Raw genomic sequence first — 13,706 nt, 5'->3', positions numbered from 1 at the left:
TCGCATGCCAGGCCGTTTATCGGTGATGCGACGTCTCCTTGGTTTCGAGATACCCACCCATTTTCATCTATCAACGTACTCTTTTATCACAATTTTACAATTTTATAATTTTATTCATACAGATGTTATGATACAAATTTTATAGGATATATCTTAGAATCTATATGTGAATAGTACAAGTAGAACACTTTTAGTGCTATATATGGATTTCTATGTTTTCACCATTATTACGAAAAAATTGGTGTTTTTGACCAGAAACATTCATATACAACGTTTTTATGACATACAGTAGTATATTGCACTGAGTGGAACGTTCAGGCAAAAAAACGCTTATACTCCACAAAAAAAAACACTGAAAAAACACAAGGAGAAATATAAAGAAAACGCATCATAGGATCATTCCTCTGCCAATTGAAAACAGCTTGAATAGCAGGTGTCTGCGATTTTGATTTAATCAAAGAAAGTATAAAAATGGAGGCTAGGCGGGCAAACACTTGACCACTGAGGAAGGGAGAGTGAATCATCCCAAAACGCGTTTGGTGTAACAAGTTGACGTACCCGCAACAAAAGTCCTCCTATAAACTGTATGGCCATACAGAAAGAATCTTGAAGAAAAAGGAAAAGGAACAAATATACTTCCCTTCGATTCTTGTATTCAAAGATATTCGCGGTATAGAGCGTGAACTCCCGCGATCTTTTTAAGTTACTCCTACGAGATTTAAACTTGCTTGGCTCAAGGAGAGCAACAAGCACGCCGGCAAATACTCGGAGCTCCGTACCAAGCGGTCGGGAGATTTCTGGACTATACAGTAAGCTGAATACCGATAAAGGTCTTATACGTATTGGCAAAAAGGACATTTAAAGAGTGACTTTAGGTACAGTGTTACCCGAATTCATCGGATAATATACGATTATATTGCGATTCTATGATAAGTGCACTGTGAACACCTGAAGTGACATTTCACTTTTCTACCCTTGGACAGAGTTATAGAAGAAACTTGTATATGTAGAAGCGGTGGCATGTCAAGTGTAGGTTGTACAAGTTTAACCATTTGAAACTACTATATGCCATTGTATGCTATCCTGATTGTTTGATTGTTTTATTGTTTTAGATATTTTATGGGGATATGTATAGGGATTGTATAATACATTTTTCTGCATACTTCAATCTGAGACCAAGTGCCTGAGTGCTTGCTCATTCTTTCTACTCCATTACTTTTCAATCAAGGGTTGGGTGTTCCCCTTTATTTGAGCTTGTAGCACCATACCATAGCTAATTACGAGTGAGCCACCTCAACCTATTGTAATTACTATTCCACAGATCTCCCTGATAGGCCTCATGCACACGACTGTTTTTTTTTAAGGTCCGCAAAAACGGGGTCCGTAGGTCCGTGATCTGTGACCGTTTTTTCGTCCGTGGGTCTCCTTTGTTTTTCGGAGTATCCACGGACATGAAAAATGAAAAAAATAATCTAAGTCAAGTTTGCCATTGAAATGATAGGAAAAAACGGACACGGATCACGGACACGGATGACAATCTTGTGTGCATCCGTGATTTTTCACGGACCCATTGACTTGAATGGGTCCGTGAACCGTTGGCCGTGAAAAAAATAGGACAGGTCATATTTTTTTCACGGCAAGGAAACACGGATTACGGATGCGGCTGCCAAACGGTGCATTTTCCGATTTTTCCATGGACCCATTGAAAGTCAATGGGTCCGTGAAAAAAAACGGAAAATGGCACAACGGCCACGGATGCACACAACGGTCGTGTGCATGAGGCCATATACAGTGATGTGATGTCACTTTGTTAATGGTGACCTTTTCTCTGTGTGTTATCACTGTGCTATGATATCATAGTCTGCCTTATCACTGTATTGTGACATCATTATCTGTATAATTCATTTAATATAATGTGAATGAGTGGGGTGAAGGGGGTGTTGGTTGTTGGGGTGCCATGCTGAATCTGTGCTGGAAAGCCTAGCTACACCTCTGTTGCTCACTATTCCACTACTGTGACATTACTATGAGCATTATCCCTGAATTGTGACATCTCAGTGTGCATTATCCATGTGCATAAAGGTGAACAAAAAAATATGTTTTTCACGTTCCAAACTTCCAGCTGAAGGTGGTCATAGTAGAGGGATTCCCCCTTATAAGTTTTGCTATGGGACTCCATGGTTATTAAACTCCTGCAAACACTCATACATTTACAGACGGACAGTCTGTAAAAATAGGGGACCAATGTCCATAAGCAAATCTTGGCCACAGCAAAAAGTTTGCCCTTATTAACAAGATTTTATTAACTGTATAGAGAATTAGGCATGTTCTTATCAGTGCATGGCTTCAGGTAGGCAACGCAAATATAGGTTGTCTGGAAAAGTCTTGTAAGTGTATTGAGTGGAAAATTGGCAACCAATAATTGTATAGACAAACCCTGTACAGAAATTTCCATTAAATGAAAATTTTTCAAGAGTAACATAAAAATCGCTATAGAATTAGATTTACTTGGACAACTTTTATGTATAATTGCAAAATCCTTCGGCATGTGTAGGTTTGATATGTATTTATTCATACTTTTCCATGAGAATTTAAATATCTCCTCTTAATAAATCAAGGCCAGTGAAGTATTTCTTGTCTGGTTCGTAAAATAATACAAATCAGTAGCGAAGAAATAAAAGAAATACTATCGGCGTTCAGATGTAACCTCTCCGCTCCTCAACGTCATTAATTCAATAGTGTTTGCAGTTTATTTTCTGTTACAAAACTTTCTACATGATTTAGGGAGGCTACGTCTTCAGTAAAGCTTACTGTAATGAAGTAACTCCAACATCTATAACCGACTTCATTAAAATGTGAGGTCAATGAAGTGGACAAAGAATGTGATTTTTAAATGTGCATGCACCATTAGGAAAAGTCTGGAGAAGACTCATTAAATATTTTTACATTACAATGTATGCTCAGCGGATGAACTGTAGCTAACAGGCTTCAGATATCTTTATTCTGGTAAATAGAAAATATCACTGCCGTCTCTTTCCACATCTGCCTCACCTCAGACCAAAAAACAATCATGTCGATCAGCAGGTATTAAATAATTGCGCTCTCTGTTGGCTGTGATCATCTCTTTGCCTGGCTTGTGTCTTTTATGTCTATATAGAGTAACCTGTGGTTGTGTGTCTCGTGTATTCAAGCAAATGTTACATGCTCATAGGCAGAGGAAAGCTCTTCACTGACGCAGTTGCCTTACGTCAATAAACCATTGATAAATGATTATTTTTAAATCTGTAGCTATTACATTTTACAGATGCAGGACATAGGAGTTTGATAGATGTGTGCATCTTGCTGAGCTTGTGTTGGGAGCCAGATCACAAGAAAGCCAACATACCTGAATTATCAAGATCCTCCTCAATTATTCTGTATCCATAGCTTACGTATATAATGGACCCATGACAGCAATGCCGGGTCGGTGTTGAAATAGAGCCTGTTGAATCCTGACGTAGGCTATGGTCCCATTATGGTATCTCGCAGGGTTGTGCTAGTCTTGTCATCAAAAACATTGGAACACCTGATGGAAAACAAAAAAACATGTGAACAAAGCCTTTGGTTTTATATAAATCATGTTTAAATGAAAATGAGATTGCTTTTCTGATATCGTTTATGTTTCAGTTCCTCACCAGTTTCAAGATATGTGTTTGTTGTCAGTGAATGAGAACAGTTCTCAGTTGTACCACAAACCAGTACAACTATGTAGATAGACTCAGTCATGACAATGCTTTGTGAGCTAACCAGCCTGGGCACCTGATGGACACATTGTTACAAACTAAAAGCCTTCTTACATGAACCAATTATATTTAGCAGGCAACTATTGGGAATGAACACAGCATTCCAGATAATTGCCTGATCGTCAGGAAGATGAGAGCAGCATTATATGCAGAAATCACCTCCGTTCCTGTAGAAAATCTTTGTTCCTGAGCAGCAGATCCCAGTTGCTAGGCCAGTCTACTGGATAGAAAAAAATAATTAGGTGTCGGCCAAAAGACATGATCAACATCAAACGCTCTTTCATTGGGTGATCACTAACACCTCAATTATCAGGAACAAGCATTTCTACAAACACTCATCCCCGATAACTGACCAGATTGCCAGTCCGTGTAAAATCGCCTACTTGCTATTGGAGGAGACCACTGCTATTACATGCAGCGATCTCCTCAGCAACATGGGGAGGAGTGATCACTATGCCATAGCTTGTCCCCATGCTGTACAGTGGTTTGCCAGCAGTAGATCGTGATTAGACACCCTGATCTGCCGCCTGCAAATAAGAACATTTTAAGATTTGGATTGCCCGATGAACTAGCAAAAGCGCCACTACATTACACTGCAAGATGATCGCTAACGAACATTCATATTTGCATAAATTAATTCCAGCTGGGAACGATAATACAATGGACACCAACGGCCCCCATCAGACTCTACCAACGTATAGGTGGGTCCTTCAGGTTCTGACAGGGTGTCCATCATTTTAGCCAAAAGAATAGGGGACTATTCTATCCATTGAAATGTGTGTCAGAATCTGTGAAAGAGCCTCCAACACAAATGCAAACACAGCCTAAGGGCTCATGCACACTAGCGTATTTTTTTACGTGTCCATTCAGTTTTTTGTGGCCCGTTTGCAGGATCATTCACTTCAACGGAGCCGCAAAATAACCAGAAATTACTCTGTGTGCATTCAGTTTCCCTAAGTCCATTCGCAAAAAATAAAATAAAACATGTCCTATTAGTGTCCACATTACAGACAAGGATAGTACTGTTTTATTGGGGGCCAGCTGTTCCGTTACGCAAAATACAGAATGCACACGGCAGGTATCCGTGTTTTGCAGATCTGCAATTTGCGGATTATCTTTTATTACCTATTACACAAAGTGGCCAGATTTAAGCTTTCACCAACTTACTATAATCAGAACATCCTCTGGATACTTGTCACATAAGTAGAGGCTGTGTTCTGTATAACCCACCTCCTCTTTAAAAGGTCACTGTCATAGTAAAGAATGTCAATGTCAGGGGCAATATTCGAATTCGCAATATTTCTTGAATATTTTGTAGAATATTCATCATATATTCGCAAATTCGAGATTATATTCTTGATTGCGAAAATCGGCAATGTATTATTCGCATAATGCAAGCGAAATACCGGCGTGGGTCACTCATGCTACATTTTTCAAGCTGGCATAAGTTTCCTGAGACTGGATAAATGGTTGGCACAGCAGAACATTAGAATAGCTTTAAGGCAGATAGCGTGCTCCAATATATTTGCGCTTGCGAATATTCGGCAATTAAAGATGCGCATATTTTTTTGCAATATGTGCAACTTGTGACATTACAGCACTATGTCTGTAGCATGTATGTATGGACAGCAGAACCTATTACACTGCCTAACACCCTGCACATAGCTACACTATGTCACTATCTAACCTACACTGACTATCTCCCACTATCTGCATTATATATATGAGCTAACTAACTAACTATCTAATGTAATACAACAGAGCACAGCGCACAGCAATGACACTGCTGTCTCTTTCATAACTGCAATAGACTTTAGAAAATAGCTGCTGGGGAGGTTCTTATATACTAAGGGGTAGGCAACTTTTCTATTGGTTGCTATGGATGTTGCTGAGCTGTGAAAACGCATTTTCATTGTCCCACAAGCTAGAATAAGGGAGGGATGATCACCTGATTCGTCATTACGAATATATAGCACTATATTCTAAATATTCGCGAATTCTCAAAGTGCCGATATTCTCGATAAAAACTTGCTTTTCGAATATTCGCGCTCAACAGTACCGTTTAGTTGGCACAGTACTGTCGGTCCACACTCACTGATCCATAACACTACTGACAATAAAATTATAAATAAATAAATCTTCTAAATGGTTCCCAGTTCTATTTTGGTCAAGTGGTTAGTCCTTTATTCTATCTCATGTTTCTCACCAAGCCCCAGTTTCTTGCATGCTTGACTTCCTTAAGCTGTAGTATGAATATATCTGTCATTTCTATTGTGCAATATTTCTATTTTTCTGTATAATATAATGATTTGCATGTGGGAAGCACAAATGGTTGAAGTTCTAAATTAAAATCTTTTCATCTGTAAAGTCTCCTCGACTTTTTTTGATTTTTCAGCATTACATATTTTGAATAGGAATTCAGCTATGTATGTCTAATTCCATATAAAACAGGACATAATGTCAGTAACCTGAAAGGAAAATTATTGTGATTATTATTTTTTACTAATCACTACTTGTCACGGAAAGGACTATTTGCAATTAAGAGAAACAGAGGAAAGCTTTAGCAGACATTCTTTACACTGCATTAAACAAGATGGAAATTCTGCTACTGCGAGTACGAGCTCAATGCTTTATTAAACCAAAGTGATTACAGAGTTTTATTAGTAATCTATGGTGATATACAACCCTTTACACAACCCACTGCCTAATCAAAGCTCCACACAAATAACACCAGCAATAATCTGACACATACATATACCAGTGTACCCAATATGGGGAAACATAATCAAAAGAAGCATGTACAATTTTAAAGATAAATGTGAAATATTGTTTTTATGCATTATTCATATCAAATATTTTCTTTTAATGATGGAAACCATAAGACATGATATTTCCAGTGTTAAATATGTTCATTATAATGACCTACAGCTGACATCTTCTCTAATTATAGGTGTTCAGGTTTTGTTTTTTCTAGCTATGACTGGCCAGACAAAAAAAATGCAATTAGTGTATTACTATGTATAATACTGTCCTCTTTGTGCGCCCAACACTGTAATAATGTACTCCTTTTGTTTCTCTCACTGTAATTGTGCTCCCCTTTGTGCCCCTGTAAAAAATAATTAAACTGAAGCTCACCTATCCCTTCCTTTTATGCATTGAAGACCCTCTGGTACTGGATAGGTGATCAATATGTAAATTCCAAAGAACCTCTTTAAGTTTTACGGGGAATCGTTCATTCCCCTTTTCTAATGTTGAACACAATTTATCATTACATTTTTCTCACAGTACAGATGGGTGGGTGTCTTACTTCCTCCAGTGACAACAGTTGATCACAAAGGGTGTCATCAAAGGGTGAGAGCAACCAAAGTACATGCCTGGTTGTTGACAAGTCCATGAACAATTCTTAGCTGATCATCATGCCATCATCATCATTTAATTTAGACAACCATTTTAAAGGGATAGCCTCATAACTGAATGGTTTGGCATATCTCTAAGCAAGGAATGCCAAACCTATGGCCTTCCAGCTGTTGCAAAACTACAACTACAACAAAGCATGCTCGGACAGGAATTGTAGTTTTATAACAGCTGGAGTGCCCCAGGTTGGACATCCCTGCTCTAAGCTATACCAGAAGGAGAAAAATGCAACACTCCATGTCATCTTCAGGTTCTTGAATTTTTAATCACCAAACAGATGCAATGTTTCGACTTCCTACGGTCTTTATCATGGCTTGATAAAGACTGTAGGAAGTTGAAATATTGCATCTGTTTGGTGAATAAAAATGTAACAACCTTAAGATGTCAGAATGCTGCATTTTTCTCCTTCTGGTATAACTTAGAGATATGCCAAACCATTCAATTTTCAATGTTTTCTCCTTCTGATACTGCTGATATGGGGTCCATAGGCTAGGACATAACACTGTTGGTACCGCCACTGAGTGGATTGTAAGACTGTTGGTAGCAACTTACTAACAAACTGCTGCTACACCCTTCTCTCTCTTTTGGATATCTCTAAGACATGCAACAACATTTTGATTGGTTGGACTGGAGATCCCTAGCCAATCCTGAAAAACTTGTTTAGAGTTGTAACACCTTCACATTTTTTCCCTACCCAATGCTGCATCTGGAACCTCGTTGTGCAGAGAACTACAGCATAACCCCATTCACCTGAATGCTTACACAGCTGAATAATTGTGTGGGAGAATCTATGGTAGAAGTCTGAGGCTGAACCAGGGATGTCAACTGCAGATTTGTAGTTTCATATGCTGTGGATCCACATACTGATTATCCCCATTCCCCTACAGTGTGTGGCTGTAGACCATGATTTCCACATGGAAACCAGATCAAGTGGCATGACACTTTTTGACCTGGATTTAAGATCCTCATGTAAAAAATATGCAGCCTTATGTATGACAAATGTAAATTACTGCTGAAAACAATAGGACTTGACATTAATTTGACGTTGATTTTGGTGTGGAATATTCCATGTGAATTTGCCCTTAAAATTAAGCAACATATACTTTAAAAAGCTAATATTGTTGAGATGATCATATTGGCTCGGTCAACGTTGATTTTTATTTCTACTTATTTGAAACATTGTATTTAAGCATTTACCTGGTGGAGCTCTCATGGCAGCTCCGATCCCTCCATGACAGCACTGATGGCATTGTTCCATTACTATGGCAGCAAGCCCCACTGACATGGGAGCTGCTCAGCCTAGCAGGCGCAACTCCGGCATCACATGCTCTCTGCCAGAGGGATATTCAAACAGGCAGCTGCTGGCAACAGGTGCCTGTGTTTGGTTCTCTAAGCCTTACTAGCTGTACTGCTGTTTGGATCCTCGGAACTATCACTTTTGGATTGTCCCTGACCTTGCTCCTGACTACTGTTTATTATCTGATGTTATCTCCTTGCACTAATCCCATATGGTATTGACTCTGTGGGGGAGATTTAGCAAACTGCTGTAAAATAAAAGGTGGAATCTGATCAATTGCTTTTGACAACTAAGCCAGTTCTATTTTACACCAGTTTCATAAATCTCTTCCTGTGTTTGTATCTTTTCTTGCTGCCACATAAAAGGTTATTACATAAAATGAGAATGCTTAGAGTGGGGGCAAATGTCTCTATGTGGGTAAGTAACTGCCTCAGTGATAGAAAACAGAGGGTGGTTATTAATGGTGCACACTCAGATTTGGTCACTGTCACTAGTGGGGTACCTCAGGGGTCAGTATTGGGCCGTATTCTTTTCAATACATTTATTAATTATCTTGTAGAAGGCTCGTACAGTAAAATATAAGTTTTTGCAGATTACACTAAACTGTGTAAAGTAATTAACACAGAAGAGGACAGTATACTGCTACAGATGGATCTGGATAGATTGGAGGCTTGGGCAGAGAAATGGCAGATGAGGTTTAACACTGACAAATGTAAGGTTATGTATAGAGTTGAGCGAACACCTGGATGTTCGGGTTCGAGAAGTTCGGCCGAACATCCCGGAAATGTTCGGGTTCGGGATCCGAACCCGATCCGAACTTCGTCCCGAACCCGAACCCCATAGAAGTCAATGGGGACCCGAACTTTTCGGCACTAAAAAGGCTGTAAAACAGCCCAGGAAAGAGCTAGAGGGCTGCAAAAGGCAGCAACATGTAGGTAAATCCCCTGCAAACAAATGTGGATAGGGAAATGAATAAAAATAAAAATTAAATAAATAAAAATTAACCAAAATCAATTGGAGAGAGGTCCCATAGCAGAGAATCTGGCTTCACGTCACCCACCACTGGAACAGTCCATTTTCATAAATTTAGGCCCAGCACACACACAGGCAGAGGAGAGAGGTCCCGTAACAGAGAATCTGGCTTCATGTCAGCAGAGAATTAGTCTGCATGTCATAGCAGAGAATGAGGCTTCACGTCAGCCACCACTGCAACAGTCCATTGGCATATATTTAGGCCCAGCACCCAGGCAGAGGAGGGAGGTCCCGTAACAGAGAATCTGGCTTCATGTCAGCAGAGAATCAGTCTGCATGTCATAGCAGAGAATGAGGCTTCACGTCAGCCACCACTGCAACAGTCCATTGGCATATATTTAGGCCCAGCACCCAGGCAGAGGAGGGAGGTCCCGTAACAGAGAATCTGGCTTCATGTCAGCAGAGAATCAGTCTGCATGTCATAGCAGAGAATGAGGCTTCACGTCAGCCACCACTGCAACAGTCCATTGGCATATATTTAGGCCCAGCACACAGGCAGAGGAGAGAGGTCCCGTAACAGAGAATCTGTCTTCATGTCAGCAGAGAATTAGTCTGCATGTCATAGCAGAGAATGAGGCTTCACGTCAGCCACCACTGCAACAGTCCATTGGCATATATTTAGGCCCAGCACACACACAGGCAGAGGAGAGAGGTCCCGTAACAGAGAATCTGGCTTCATGTCAGCAGAGAATCAGTCTGCATGTCATAGCAGAGAATGAGGCTTCACGTCAGCCACCACTGCAACAGTCCATTGGCATATATTTAGGCCCAGCACCAAGGCAGAGGAGGGAGGTCCCGTAACAGAGAATCTGTCTTCATGTCAGCAGAGAATCAGTCTGCAAGTCATAGCAGAGAATGAGGCTTCACGTCAGCCACCACTGCAACAGTCCATTGGCATATATTTAGGCCCAGCACACACACAGGCAGAGGAGAGAGGTCCCGTAACAGAGAATCTGTCTTCATGTCAGCAGAGAATTAGTCTGCATGTCATAGCAGAGAATGAGGCTTCACGTCAGCCACCACTGCAACAGTCCATTGGCATATATTTAGGCCCAGCACACACACAGGCAGAGGAGAGAGGTCCCGTAACAGAGAATCTGTCTTCATGTCAGCAGAGAATTAGTCTGCATGTCATAGCAGAGAGAGAGGCTTCACGTCAGCCACCACTGCAACAGTCCATTGGCATATATTTAGGCCCAGCACCCAGGCAGAGGAGGGAGGTCCCGTAACAGAGAATCTGGCTTCATGTCAGCAGAGAATTAGTCTGCATGTCATAGCAGAGAATGAGGCTTCACGTCAGCCACCACTGCAACAGTCCATTGGCATATATTTAGGCCCAGCACACACACAGGCAGAGGAGAGAGGTCCCGTAACAGAGAATCTGGCTTCATGTCAGCAGAGAATCAGTCTGCATGTCATAGCAGAGAATGAGGCTTCACGTCAGCCACCACTGCAACAGTCCATTGGCATATATTTAGGCCCAGCACACAGGCAGAGGAGGGAGGTCCCGTAACAGAGAATCTGGCTTCATGTCAGCAGAGAATCAGTCTGCATGTCATAGCAGAGAATGAGGCTTCACGTCAGCCACCACTGCAACAGTCCATTGGCATATATTTAGGCCCAGCACACACACAGGCAGAGGAGAGAGGTCCCGTAACAGAGAATCTGTCTTCATGTCAGCAGAGAATCAGTCTGCATGTCATAGCAGAGAATGAGGCTTCACGTCAGCCACCACTGCAACAGTCCATTGGCATATATTTAGGCCCAGCACACACACAGGCAGAGGAGAGAGGTCCCGTAACAGAGAATCTGTCTTCATGTCAGCAGAGAATTAGTCTGCATGTCATAGCAGAGAATGAGGCTTCACGTCAGCCACCACTGCAACAGTCCATTGGCATATATTTAGGCCCAGCACACACACAGGCAAAGGAGAGAGGTCCCGTAACAGAGAATCTGTCTTCATGTCAGCAGAGAAGTAGTCTGCATGTCATAGCAGAGAATGAGGCTTCACGTCAGCCACCACTGCAACAGTCCATTGGCATATATTTAGGCCCAGCACACACACAGGCAGAGGAGAGAGGTCCCGTAACAGAGAATCTGTCTTCATGTCAGCAGAGAATTAGTCTGCATGTCATAGCAGAGAATGAGGCTTCACGTCAGCCACCACTGCAACAGTCCATTGGCATATATTTAGGCCCAGCACCCAGGCAGAGGAGGGAGGTCCCGTAACAGAGAATCTGGCTTCATGTCAGCAGAGAATCAGTCTGCATGTCATAGCAGAGAATGAGGCTTCACGTCAGCCACCACTGCAACAGTCCATTGGCATATATTTAGGCCCAGCACCCAGGCAGAGGAGGGAGGTCCCGTAACAGAGAATCTGGCTTCATGTCTGCAGAGAATCAGTCTGCATGTCATAGCAGAGAATGAGGCTTCACGTCAGCCACCACTGCAACAGTCCATTGGCATATATTTAGGATCAGCACACACACAGGCAGAGGAGAGAGGTCCCGTAACAGAGAATCTGTCTTCATGTCAGCAGAGAATTAGTCTGCATGTCATAGCAGAGAATGAGGCTTCACGTCAGCCACCACTGCAACAGTCCATTGGCATATATTTAGGCCCAGCACACACACAGGCAGAGGAGAGAGGTCCCGTAACAGAGAATCTGGCTTCATGTCAGCAGAGAATCAGTCTGCATGTCAAAGCAGAGAATGAGGCTTCACGTCAGCCACCACTGCAACAGTCCATTGGCATATATTTAGGCCCAGCACACACACAGGCAGAGGAGAGAGGTCCCGTAACAGAGAATCTGTCTTCATGTCAGCAGAGAATTAGTCTGCATGTCATAGCAGAGAATGAGGCTTCACGTCAGCCACCACTGCAACAGTCCATTGGCATATATTTAGGCCCAGCACACACACAGGCAGAGGAGAGAGGTCCCGTAACAGACAATCTGGCTTCCTATCAGCAGAGAATTAGTCTGCATGTCATAGCAGAGAATGAGGCTTCACGTCAGCCACCACTGCAACAGTCCATTGGCATATATTTAGGCCCAGCACACACACAGGCAGAGGAGAGAGGTCCCGTAACAGACAATCTGGCTTCATATCAGCAGAGAATTAGTCTGCATGTCATAGCAGAGAATGAGGCTTCACGTCAGCCACCACTGCAACAGTCCATTGGCATATATTTAGGCCCAGCACACACACAGGCAGAGGAGAGAGGTCCCGTAACAGAGAATCTGGCTTCATGTCAGCAGAGAATCAGTCTGCATGTCATAGCAGAGAATGAGGCTTCACGTCAGCCACCACTGCAACAGTCCATTGGCATATATTTAGGCCCAGCACCCAGGCAGAGGAGGGAGGTCCCGTAACAGAGAATCTGTCTTCATGTCAGCAGAGAATCAGTCTGCATGTCATAGCAGAGAATGAGGCTTCACGTCAGCCACCACTGCAACAGTCCATTGGCATATATTTAGGCCCAGCACACACACAGGCAGAGGAGAGAGGTCCCGTAACAGAGAATCTGGCTTCATGTCAGCAGAGAATCAGTCTGCATGTCATAGCAGAGAATGAGGCTTCACGTCAGCCACCACTGCAACAGTCCATTGGCATATATTTAGGCCCAGCACACACACAGGCAGAGGAGAGAGGTCCCGTAACAGAGAATCTGTCTTCATGTCAGCAGAGAATTAGTCTGCATGTCATAGCAGAGAATGAGGCTTCACGTCAGCCACCACTGCAACAGTCCATTGGCATATATTTAGGCCCAGCACCCAGGCAGAGGAGGGAGGTCCCGTAACAGAGAATCTGGCTTCATGTCAGCAGAGAATCAGTCTGCATGTCATAGCAGAGAATGAGGCTTCACGTCAGCCACCAATGCAACAGTCCATTGGCATATATTTAGGCCCAGCACACACACAGGCAGAGGAGAGAGGTCCCGTAACAGAGAATCTGGCTTCATGTCAGCAGAGAATCAGTCTGCATGTCATAGCAGAGAATGAGGCTTCACGTCAGCCACCACTGCAACAGTCAATTGGCATATATTTAGGCCCAGCACACACACAGGCAGAGGAGAGAGGTCCCGTAACAGAGAATCTGTCTTCATGTCAGCAGAGAATTAGTCTGCATGTCATAGCAGAGAATGAGGCTTCACGTCAGCCACCACTGCAACAGTCCATT

At 42.5% G+C, this 13,706-nt stretch overlaps 1 long non-coding RNA gene across 2 annotated transcripts in view; it reads right to left on the bottom strand.

Moving 5' to 3' along the window:
* Positions 1-13,706, bottom strand: part of LOC122932578 — a 59,385-nt gene that overhangs the window by 16,388 nt on the left and 29,291 nt on the right. For both annotated transcript variants that reach the window (XR_006388315.1, XR_006388316.1), the window contains exon 2: positions 3,386-3,565. This is a non-coding gene — a long non-coding RNA (uncharacterized LOC122932578). The remainder of the gene's footprint in view (positions 1-3,385; positions 3,566-13,706) is intronic.

Source organism: Bufo gargarizans, chromosome 3 (assembly GCF_014858855.1).
Source record: "Bufo gargarizans isolate SCDJY-AF-19 chromosome 3, ASM1485885v1, whole genome shotgun sequence".
Taxonomy (NCBI): domain Eukaryota; kingdom Metazoa; phylum Chordata; class Amphibia; order Anura; family Bufonidae; genus Bufo; species Bufo gargarizans.
This window is presented reverse-complemented; position numbering and strand designations above follow the sequence as displayed.